General features: G+C 34.9%; 1 protein-coding gene, 1 non-coding gene and 1 pseudogene across 2 annotated transcripts in view; all 3 read left to right on the top strand.

The window, feature by feature from the left end:
- The window catches only part of DACH1 (dachshund family transcription factor 1), a 425,048-nt gene that overhangs the window by 24,255 nt on the left and 388,724 nt on the right, over positions 1-12,069 (top strand). The window lies entirely within an intron of this gene.
- The window catches only part of LOC123653055, a 62,311-nt pseudogene that overhangs the window by 21,752 nt on the left and 28,490 nt on the right, over positions 1-12,069 (top strand).
- Positions 6,058-6,242, top strand: LOC118731045. The gene has a single exon (XR_004991747.1). It is a non-coding gene; the product is annotated as a small nucleolar RNA SNORA23 (small nucleolar RNA).

Raw genomic sequence — 12,069 nt, 5'->3', positions numbered from 1 at the left:
TCCAGTGGACTAAGGAAAATGAGCAGACCCTGGTGCTCACCAAGAGCTTAAACTTTTGGGTTTCCCTAGAGATAAAATGAAATAAGAAATTGCTTCCACAGAAGCAAACCAGGAGAGATATGTTTTTAACTTTCTATTTTGAGTCACTGTACTGTACATGTGAATATTAAATTATTAAATTAATACTGTCAGAAGTCTGGGAGGAAAATATACATAAAAGCCACATTTAGAAGACAACAAATAAATAAATAAGTGATTCAATATTTACAACATTTTTCTAGCTAAAATCTTGTGGTTTCATGCAATTCACAAATATTATGGCTATCTGGCAAATGAAGATCTTCCTTATGATAATTACCCTTATAGGCTTCTAAAACATACTGTGCAATACTTCCTTGAGTGTGTAAAACAATTTTACGCATGCTCTTTATCTTTATAAGACAAAGGAAAGCAAGAAAGTCTTCTTTCAAGTCCATAAATCATATCTCTCTTGAAATCCAAGCTTAAAAACTTGAACATGAAGAAATTTAAAATCAAATTTATCTGTTCAGATAGTGGTGTGGCATTTAGAACTTTACTGTGTTCTTTCCTCATTTTATTCCCTTGCTCTGTTTTCATTTTATCATTTAATTCACTTTTTATTTTGCATTTTGCATCTTTCATTGTTATCCTAATTTTGTAGTTTTAGCAAGTTAATGAATTTAATTACGGGTTCTGAAATTACAACTAAATAAGCAGACCTATGTGCAAATGTTCAAGAAGTCAAGATGATAATTTTTTTTAAAGGCCCATGCTATATTTCTGGAATTCCATGTTGGCCTGGCTAGAGTTTGGGATATATATATTAAGCAGGAGTGAGAGAATGAGCTGAAAATATAGACAATGGCAAGCCCAGGAAGAGCTTTATGTGGCATGATTAAGGAATTTGAACATAACATGGTGGATGATGAAAAAAATCACTGGAAACTATTTTTCTATTGAAAGATTCTTAATTGGAGGAATGATATGATTGGATTTGTGTTTTGAATAGGTAATTGTCACCTTCATGGGGGTAAATTACTAACATTTTAAACAGAGACTTTATCACAGTAATCCAATTTGAAATAACTAAGGCTTTAGTTTAAGGCAGCAATAAGGGGAATTGAGTGACACAAGACAAACAATAAAACAAACAGAGGAGAAATTAACTTACAGCAGAGTTAGTGAGGTGTTTGGGGTGACATAAGGAGTGAGTTGAGAGTAACTTTGTAGTGTTTCATGAGCACAGTGTCAGTCCTAAGACTGCAAGGAGAAAGTCCAGTGACTATAAATAATTCCATTTTGAAGGCTTTGAGATCCAGATGCCAAGGATGTCAGAAACACATATCTGGGATTCAAAGGAAAAATCAGGACAGCAGCCAGAGATTTTTGGTGTGAGTTTTTGAAGAAATTTTGAGGAGAGAGTTAGAGCTGTGGGTTGTGGCCATAAAATCGTAAATGGGATTTCCAGAAAGATTTGACAGTTATCCTATGAATTCATAAAGTTTTAATAATTTCTTTATGTTAAAAACACTGCTTTAGTGTCTTTTAGTTTCAAAGAACTTTTTTGAAAACCACATATCAATTTTTCCAAGAAAAATATTCTTAATTCACAGAGGTGAAACATTATCTTCCCATTATGAATTATTCAAAGTTAAATGGAAGTCAAAGATAGAGACTTGTGGGGAGCAGGTTTCCTATGTTGCTGAGTCATGACTGGGACTCTAAGAAATACCTTTATTGTGTTTGATTCTGAGCTTGTGATAATAACTGGTGTCAAAAGATGAGAACATTCTGCACTGGAATTTAAAAAATACCTTTGATTAAAAATGAAAGCTCTGTTAACAGAGTTCACCTTAAACTCCAGGCTGACCTTTAAAGCTGCCGTAAACCTCAAAGGCAGGCTCCATCCATGGGAGGCAGCAGCAGATTCAGTGAGTTTATGGGCTGACCCTTGGTGATTTAATCCAGTACCAGAAGGTAGGACAAGTGTTAAGGACGGTGCTTTAAAAATCAACATTAACAATTAACTACAGCAAGTGAATATCATACTATTTAAAAAGTAAGAAATTGATCTAACGCAAATCAATCTCAACATTAACAAATTAAAATTGCTTCAGAATTAGTTTTTAACTCCATATTCTCAGACCAGATGGCTTATAAATAATAATGCACTTTGGTTTTGGTGGCATGATTTTTTCAAGGAATTTATCTAACCCTAGATACTATATCTAATTCTTAGGGTCTGTATAAGAGAAAGACTTTTCTTCACTAAATTAGTGAGTTTTTGTATGCACAATTGTTTTTGTTAAATGAGATAACAACCTATCTAATAAAGAGGGAATATGCTAATTGACTATCATACCTTCACAAAGATGGCAGTGCCCACAGCCAATAAAGAAGGAATATACTAATTAACTGCTATGCCCTCAAAGATGGCAGCGCCCACAGCCACAAGATGGTGGTACCCAGTCCTCTCAGCTCTGCCCGGGTGGCAGGTGTGCAGCATGGTGGGCCTGCCCACAGGTAGTTCCAGCCACTCCGTGCACCTGCCTATGGAGTCCCCCAGTTCCCTTAGACTCACAGCCTCCCAGGGCTGGCCCAAGGCACAGGCAAGCCTTGTTATGTTGGCTGCCCAACCGCCTAGGGCCACCTGAGGCTCAGGTAACTAGGGCTGGCCAAGGCTTGCACTGCTGGCAGTGGCAGCAGCAGAGGTGTGATGGGGGCATCACCTTCTCCTGATTGCTGGGTCACCTCCCAACCCTGAGGGCTCCTGGACTGTGAGAGGGGGCAGGCTGGGCTGAGGGACCCCCTTTCCCATTCAGTGTATGAATTTTTATGTACCAGACCTCTAGTAATTATAATAAAAAACAACCTAAAACACTATTACAATCACATTGATTACAGACTAGGACATTGTTCTGAGTAAACTTTTTGCTAAGATTCCTCCGTTAATGTGTCTTTCAATATTGCTCAAAAAATTATATATTAAAGAACAAAATTCCCCTTGCAAACTTTAAAATATCTATCAATGTATTATCAATAAAAATTATCCACTCATAATAAGAATCTACCGGCTTATATTTCATTTTTGAGTTTATATTTCTATTGTATCTGTTTAATTAATTGCCATATCATTATGGGTTTGGAGTTTAAGATTTTCTAGCCTTTTGTAGGTAGGCATTTCTTAGACTTTTCATACTGATATGTCTGCCATGCCTGTTATTATCTGTTTCTTCTGAAAAGATCACTATTGATTTGATTGAAAAGATAATATAAGCAATGTTAATTTCTGTTTGTGTATCTATTTCATTTTATGGTTTACCATAGTGACCATTTATACTTCATATCTATCTGAGAGAAAGCAGTGATAACTGGAAATAGTATTACCCAAATTTTCAGCTTAGCTGTCTGTCATATGCTCACCATTTCTTTTCAACAGAAGGTTATAGAGCATATTTAGATATGTTACTTTACAAATTAAAAAAAAAAACTTAATGTGAATAAATATAGGATACCTTTACCACTGTAGGTGGTAAAATGCAATAGCTGTCTCATAGTAGGTCTACCTAAAAGTGTTCAAGAAAAAAAAATACATATTTTCATGTGTTAAGTTACTGAATGTATAGAGAATTAATGTAAAATAAATCACTTATGAGGGAGTATACTTAGTAAATCTTAAATTTGCTACTAGAGAATGTTCATATTCATTTTATCTTGAATTTTTTGTACTTTCACATTATTAATACTCTCCTTTAAGTGCTCAACAGAATTCAAAAGAATGTGTGTTAGTGTGTGCTTAAAGTGATGAAAAAACTATCATTTATCTGTCAATTCAATGCATATTTGTTGCATACTTTATAGGTGGCAGGCATTCTTCTAGGTGCTTTAAATATATCAGTTCATATAAAAGACAAAAAAACCTTCCTTTGTGGGGCTTATATTCTAGAGGTCATGGTTGGGGGCAGATGTACAATAAATAATAAACATAATAAATAAGCAAGTTACATAGTATAAAAAGTAGATCTAGGTGAGGAAGCTTGGAGTGTGGGTAGTGGGATTGTTGAACTTTTAAATAAAGTGGTCAGAGTAGGCCTCATTGAGAAAATGACAGTTGAGTCAATATTTGAAAGAGATGTGAAGAACTCAAAGGCATTTTAACAAAACTTATTATTTCTCTTTGACTTTCTCTGGCTTTGATTTCCAACTTAGTAAATGAGGGAAGAGTGGGTCAGAGGTAGTGCAATAAGGCTTTTCATTATATACAAGTAGGGAAAGATTAAAAATTTATCTGCAGTTCTAAGGTACAAGAGCACATTATACTACAGCTTAAAATTAGGTTTTTAAAATCATGTTTCTACCACTTGCTAGCTCTGTGATCTTAGGTTCTTCAAAGTCTAGCAACTTCAGCTCGCTCATATATTAAGGTGGAATGATAATACTTGTCTTGTATTAAATAAAATTATGCATATTAAGCATATCAGTACCCAAGATAAATTCTTCAAAAAATATTTTTTTTATTAGTTTTAGAGATAGAAGAAGGGAGAAGGAGAAAGAGAGAGAAAAACATCAATATGGATTGGCAGCCTCCTGCACACATACCAAATAGGGATTGAACCCACAACCTGGACATGTGCCCTGACTGGGAATTGAACCAGCAGCCTTTCCATGCATGAGACAATGTCGAATCAACTGACCCAAACCTGCCAGGGCCCAAGATAAATTCTGTGTTCAAGAATTCTGTCCTTATTTGAAATTTAATAGAAACATTTTAATTATTCAGATTGGTAAGTCGACTGCAGTTGTTACTATTCACTTACTTCTGTATGAAGGGATATACAAGTCCTCAATACCATAGAATATTTCCAGGTCTAGGTGATTTTTAAAGTTAGTAGAATATTAGAAAGCCACTCTTATGCTTACACTTCTCTATGGTGACATTTCTTTTGCTAATTGATTAGCTTCTATCACCTCTTCCCTCATTCCTAAGAGGCCTAGAAAGGGCAACCATAAAAGAATATTGGCCGAGTTGGAACACTAGAGAAGTGTTACAGAAGTAGTATTAATAATTTGTTGGGACAACTGGTGAAAATAAGGACTGACCCAGGCAAACAGAAAAGATGTGTAGGTCTATAGGGCAGCCTTTTTAAATCAATAAAGGTTCTAGCCAGTAGTCTAGGGATGAGTAGTTTTTAAAAAGCATGAGATAATTGTTACCTCAGGGATAATGTGAGTAGTCAAAACAAAGTACCTTATTTGGAGGCGGGCCAGGAGAGCAGAATTCTTACCCTTGTTTTTCTATTTTCATTTTAATAAGGGTTATGATGTTTCTCATGAATGTCAGTTGTTACAAAATTGACTAAAAGCTCATTTTCATTCAGACTTCTTTGTAAGACATCATATTTTTGTTGTTGTTTACTTCTTTGGTTATTTGTGCTCCACTTCTTGTGTTTCTGTATATCTCAGTAACGAATGCTTTCACTCTCCTTGGCAAGAGCTAGGTATCTCATTCATGAAGTGTGTGTAGGCAAGTTTATTTCTAGATACCTGCCTTTGGTTGTTTTTGGTCTTACTTTGACCATATGAGCCTATATTCCCAAAGTTTATGCCATAGTCTTCACCAGCAAATATGTTGGAAGAATAATCACTTTTGTGGAAAGCTGAGACAAAACAGAAACATTTGTTTTAGTATTGCTTTTTTCTGTCTTGTGCTCTATCTGATAAGCAAATTCCTGGACAGAGTCTCAACACTAAATTCCTCCACCATGAATGAACAACGAAGGGGAGGAAAAGAGATGGGGGAATAGAAAAAACAGAGTTAAAAAACACAATGGTGGCATTTTCACAATGCTAGCTAATACCTTGGTATTCATCTTCCAAAATTACGCTATGTCTCTGATTCTCAAATCAAGAATGTGTGCATTATTTCTATAACCTCACTGAGTGTCATTCCCAGTACCATACCAGAGTCACCATTTGAAGAAACAAAATAAGACAAATAAACTTTAATGGTGCATCAAAAATCCTGTCTTTATGTCTGATGTGATGTGTGCATAGTTTTCATCTGAGTCTGATAGCAGTGTCTGACTGTGTTTTGCATTCAGATCTTGCTATCCACACAAATATCATGCAGCCAAAGAGTAAGTTGGGATCACAGTACTGGTCTAGTGTTGTCTCATTGGACATAATTTACCACTGGCCAGCCTCCAAATTCCCATACAGAACTTTAGGAGTAGAGATACTGTATAGCTTTTGCAAATTTAATGTAAGATACCTATAATAACTCACTGCATTTTTAAAATAAAAAAATACTATGTTTTTGAAATGCTAATATGGCTACAATCTTTATTAAGTGAGAATGGGTCAAATACAGGCGAGAGTGTGATGTGGTGAGGTATAAAAAATGTGGAATTACTTGCTGAATTCTTCGAGTTCTGACTTCATTCTTGGGACTACTTTACGTTATATAGGTAGCGATTCCAGAAATGATGTCCCATTATAGTATCTTTAGACATCCTCTTGGGCACAATAGCTGTAGGTAGTGGAGATGCTGTAGATATTCAGGGTCTTTGAGGCCACTTTACTTTACTGGTTTGTTATGTGATATCCTTGCATCATCCATTTTGCCTCTAATCACGTTTCCCATTTCTGGTGTGTGCTTCGCCCATAACCCCAGTTTTATATCATAACACTTGCTGTATCAGCACCCGTTCTCTTTCCAGTGCTCAGTTTTAAACAGCCTCATTATGAAAAATATAGTACTTAAAAACATGGCAAAAATGTATATTACTTTAGCACAAGATAAAGAGATTCTTGAGAAATGCAATGACTGCTGAACTAACTTTATCCTAAGGGGCATTTCACTATTTTAATTGATTTTTTTTCCTGCCCATTTTATTAAAAGAGTCCTTGGAGAAGGTAAATGGTAGATTGCTTCTGGAAACAAAGGAACACTTAACTTATTTGTTATTACTGCCAATATGTCCATACTTTTGTGAGATTAAACATCTTCACATCATTTTTAGAATAGCTTATAATGATGAACAAAATGATGAGGACCAGTTAGCTCTAATTCTAGCAAGGAGCTACTTGATTTTAAATATCAAGTGCTAGTTGGAAAATTAACATACGTTTTTCTGATCTATGGCAGCTTTGTGCCAAGAATAAGCATTGCAACTTACTGTATCTAATGCACTTACTATTAAACTATTTTCTTATTTTAGATTCTGAAGGCCATATTTAGACAAAATAGTATGGCACTTTATAAAGGTCTTCAGATGGGGTCTCCCACTGTTTTAAATTATACAAATACAGAGGACTGAATAGTCTTATAAATCTCAGCTCAAAGGATTATAAAGCCCACAGGCTCTGTTGCCAAATTCCAGCACTGGTGTGGGCTCTGGGTTGTCATGTTCATACAAATTCAGATCTAGTTAAGTTTAAACACTCACCTCTTCCTGAGATTTGGCCACTGTGAAAGACAAACCGTGATGTTACATGGTAAGTTTGGAAATCATAGTTGTCTATTAACATGGCTGTTTTTCAGTATTCCACTTTAAGTGATGAAATGTACAAAATAGGTTTATGGACATTTTGACATAAAATTCAGTTTACATTTGTTTTCTTCTCATATGTAGAAGGTAAGCCTTGGGTCTTTGTTATCTAAACTTGGGGAGACAAAGTAAAATGTGTGAAGGTATGAGGTCTTCACGTGCCTCTCAGGGTAAGCAGCTCTGTGTTTGGGTGAGGGAAATCAATGCTCAGTAACCACAGAAGCCAGAACTTAGGGTCTCCGGGGCCCTTGGTACAAGCACCTCTCAGTTAAGCCCCCCCCAATCTTTCCAGCCCAAGGGATGCAAATGGACCCAGTGCTCTGGGATTCTTTTACATCAATGTTGGCTCTTCCAAGAAAACATTTTCTCTTCTTGTATATAGCCTTCAGAACTGTTTCCTCAATTAGAACTAAGGAGGAAACATTCTGAAGAGGGGACAACTTCTCTGTTAATTTCTTTCTGAAGCCATGTGGACTTCACTGTCTCAAAAAAAAAAAAATCCGATGGCTTTTCTCAGTTGTCCTCTCTCAATAAGTAAATAAAGAAAGAAATAAAAGCCAGGAAAATAAAAATTTGAAATTTATTTATTCCCCTTTTAGAATAGTAGGAAATATTTAAGTATAAAAACTAACTCATCCACTGTTACCTTTCTTTTTTAATTTCATCAAATACAATTAAAATAAGAACAGCTCTGACTGGGTGGCTCAGTTGGTTGGAGCACTGTCTCCTACCAAAAGGTTTTGGGTTCGGTTCCTGGTCAAGGCACATATGTAGGCTGTTTGGAGCTCTGCTCAATCATGTAAAGGAGACAACTGATTGATGTTTCTCACTCATATCAATATTTTTCTCTCTCTCCCACTTATTTTGTCTCTAAAAATCAATAAAAACATATTCTGAGGTGAGGATAAAAAATAAATAAATGGGAGAACAAACTGAATCAATGGAACCCAACAGGCTGGATACCATGCTTTCTGTACTATTTTTGTATTTAATTAGTGGAAAGTAATTTGTGAAGCTAAGTTAATCAAGATCTATCATTTGAACATGCTTTTCTGCTATCATAGCATAAAAAAAATTTGGCTAGTTCTTAACCTTGATTTTTAAATATTATTTGTTATTTGGTAAAACTGAACATAAATTTTATTCATTTACCACTGCTTTTTGATGATTGAATATCAAACTTATTTTTATAAAAAAATTACTATTAAGACATTTTCTTAGTTTAACTTTCCCCCCTATTTCCCACATTAAAGAAAAATAGCAAAGCACACATTTTTTACATTTATTTAAACCCCAGGCATTTTAGCTAATGCTTATTTTTGACAATATCTAATATGTTAGAGTCAAATTATTTTACTATTGGGAACAATACTCTCATTTTAAAAAATGTATCGCTGCCTTATTGTTTGTATTTAGCAACAGCAGTGTTATACGTTCAGAAGAAATAAATATCCTCTCCCTTTGTCAATAAGAGATTCACTTCATTTATTTCTATTTAGTTGTCTTCTTTTTGTCAGGATTTAGACTAATGAGAAAATCTCAGAAAGATTCTTTACTGTCTAAACATCAAGCACACAAATGCTTCTCAATAGAAATAACACAAGAAATTCGTTCAAAGACAATACGTAGCCTGAGAAATTCTTGTGTGCCGACAGCTCTCCAACAGTGTTGTCACAGCAGGAAGACATCAGTTGAAGAAACAGATAGTGACCTCAAAAAAAGTCTGGTCAGCAGTGTGGACAGGGTTTCACAAGATTATAAATCACCCCAGGGTCGCTGTGTTCCCACCATAAAGAGAGCATGGTCGTTTTATTGTAATCTAATAAGAGATGGGAGCAAAGGACAGCTCCAGTGTGTGTTTGCAAAAAAAATTCTTGATTACAGTTTCAAAACTATACAGTTTCTCTGCTATTGAAGTGCAGATTATAGGGGTTAAGGCCATGTTAGGATTGGATTACCTCTTATAGCTTTATGTTATCCTCCAGTTCATGAATCAGAAAGTACTTAAATTAAACTGAACATTTGGGAGTAATCCTGGTATGTGGCCTGGTGGTAGAAAATTAATCATGATTTGGTGATAGATTATTAAGCCTTTCATTTGAAGGAGGTCTTTCACAGAATCAGTAAAGTAATTCTCTGGTGGGAATATATATATTACTATGGAAAATAAAACTCTCTATATAACAAGTTATGTTAGGATTGGTTCAGAGGCAATGATTTAATGAAGAAAACATGCATCTACATTAAAATGCATATAAAAGATGTAAACATTAAGTCTGGAAGGAATTATTAGCAGATTTTAGGGTTTCTTACTTTTTTTTACAATACTAACTTGTGTTTGTTTCTATGTTTATATACTATATAACTAAAGTTAAATAGTTACTAAATATTTTAAATGACATATTTTGACACGAGAAAGGCTAACATTTCCATCTTTAAAATCCTCAGAAATCAGAAAATTGCTCTAAGCAGATTAAGGCTTACTGAGGCAATGGCAGCCAACATTTTGAAGGAAAACTCTAGTTTTGATGGCATTTTAAAGCGATACATACTTCTTAATTTGCCCAGCAGCACTTCATATGCTGGTGAAAAGAAGGTTTTAACTTTATTGTCATTTTATCATTTGTACTTAAGCTCCTTCAACACTATTTGCTCTATATACATTTGTGGGACCATAATCAGATGTCCTACCATTTAAATGGATTTTACTCCCTAACTTATCACCTTTGTCAGTTTGTTCCTCTGAAGCCATGCTGACATCTAGAGATAAGTCCTATCAGTCTTAGGCTACTGACTGAATTTTGATTGTGAAGAAGCCATCACTGAGAGCAGAGAAAAACAGAGTGAGGTGTATTGCTCAGAGTGTATTTTATGTTAGGGTTCCAAAACCCAAAGGTAACTAAGAGGGAGCTTGCAGCTCTTCATTTTTTATTTGGCGGAAGATGGACTTTGCAGCCTGCTTTCCTTGTCTGCTTCCTTTTGCCATCTGGAGTCACAGACCCTGTGGTTTTGCTCTCATTTACTTTCTTGAGCAAAGATGAATGTGAAAGGGAATACTGACTCTCGAAGGATATTAGACCGGTCGGTTAAACATAGTGGTCTTTAATTCATGTCCGTTTATTTTCCAGTTGTCGATTTCTCTTTGTTTCTTCCTCATTTATATATGCTTAAGTAGGTGAGGAGGCAGATTTCCACTGTGTCTCTTTGCCTAATACTTTCTCCAGTGCTCCTCAAAGTGCTACTCCGTGAACTGGAAACTGGAAATGATCAATATCCAGGCAGGTTCAATTCCCTTTTGAATACAGAAAACACCACTTTTGTGACATGCACATTCTCTATTCTAAGCCTACAGAACAAAAAAGCTCTGAATGTCATTGCAAATTCAAGCTGAAAACCGTAAATAGGACAATCTAGTAACCAAGTTCTTATTCTAACTATACTAAAACACTGTCTCCCATTGACTGCCACAAGAACTTTGCAAATAGAAATAAGATATATTTGATCTCAGTTTCTCAGACTTCCTCTTAATCTGTAAATTTGAAGATGAATTTTTAATTCTTAACTTTTTTTTCAGTATTTATAAGAGCAAAAATGTAAATTAATCACTTAAAACACATGGCGATTTTAGGAGAGTAAACTATTGTATTTTGATGTCCTATATGTAGAAGGCATGTCATCGATCATTTATAGTAGAAATGCTGTCTGTTTCTACTCTCTCCCAGGGTAAAGCTTACAAATTAATTCACAGCAAGCGTCATCTAACACTGGGCTTTCTCATACAACTAAGACTTGCACATAACCATCTGTTTTGCATATGTATTTGTTATCCGTAATCTTTTTTACTAGATGGTCTCTATAGAAAGTGCATAAGTGCAAATGCCAACATGTATTTTTGTTAGTGGCCCCGAATAGACTGGTTAAGGTAGAAAAACAAACGTACTTACTTTGATTTATCACTTGTGACATTAGCATGTACCGTACTACTCTCCGGGAAACAAAATGGTTGCACCTGAGGACAGTGATATAAACACTACTTTGATTATTTGAAACAAACCATTAGGCTTTGATGAAATAGCTATTACCATGGTGGATCCTGTAGTGGGACGGAATGCTTGGATATAATGGATGAGCAGTCTACAATTACTTGTTTAGAATTTAAAGAAGCCAATGCTTAGTTTTAGCAGGAAACAGATACATAAATCACATTGAATTTTATATGAAATCATTTGATAAATATTTTACAGCTAATACATGTGTTGCTGCATTACTTTCTTATTGATAAAATCAAATTAATTCAAATTAGATAAACCTATTCTAATGTCAAATGAATTTTGTTTTAAAATCGTCTAAAATCAGTCTGTTCCATCTTTCAAGAGGGATTTCCTAAATGGAATTTTATTAATTTACATCTACAGACTAAATGATCTTTTGTTTTACTTATATTTTTAAATGCACACACATATACAAACACACACAAAACCAAGCATAATTGTCAATT

This window comes from Pipistrellus kuhlii, unplaced genomic scaffold (assembly GCF_014108245.1).
Source record: "Pipistrellus kuhlii isolate mPipKuh1 unplaced genomic scaffold, mPipKuh1.p scaffold_m20_p_3, whole genome shotgun sequence".
Taxonomy (NCBI): domain Eukaryota; kingdom Metazoa; phylum Chordata; class Mammalia; order Chiroptera; family Vespertilionidae; genus Pipistrellus; species Pipistrellus kuhlii.
This window is presented reverse-complemented; position numbering and strand designations above follow the sequence as displayed.